The following is a 509-nucleotide window of genomic DNA, read 5'->3' on the forward strand; positions in this document are numbered from 1 at the left end:
AAAAAGAAAAGAAGAGTAGAAGAAGAAGAAGAGAATTTGGAAGAGAGGGAGAGAAGCGGGTTCGGCTATGTGAGAGAAGAGTGGGTAGTGTTGTGTGAAAAAGAAGAAGAAAGGAGAGGTATTTATAGGGTGGGGGAAGGGTTAGGTTTCGGCCAATTTGGGTGGGAATGGGTGGGAAATTGAATTTGAATGTAGTGGGGGTAGGTGGGGTTTATGGGGAAGAGGAGGTTGATGTGAATGGTGCATGGGGTAATTGGGAAGAGAAATTGATGTGATTGGTGAAGGTTTTTGGGAAGGGTGACATTGAGAAAGAGATTTGGATTAGGAGAGTGTGAATAGGATTAAAAGAAAAGGTAGGTGGGGATCCTGTGGGGTCCACAGGTCCTGAGGTGAAAAGAAATACCATTCCTTCACCCTATAGGCGTGTAAATTGCCTTCATGCACCATTCTGGCGTTCAAACGCCCATTGGTGCATGTTCTGGGCGTTAAACGCCCATGTGATGCTTGAT

This window comes from Arachis duranensis, chromosome 2, assembly GCF_000817695.3.
Source record: "Arachis duranensis cultivar V14167 chromosome 2, aradu.V14167.gnm2.J7QH, whole genome shotgun sequence".
Classification (NCBI taxonomy): domain Eukaryota; kingdom Viridiplantae; phylum Streptophyta; class Magnoliopsida; order Fabales; family Fabaceae; genus Arachis; species Arachis duranensis.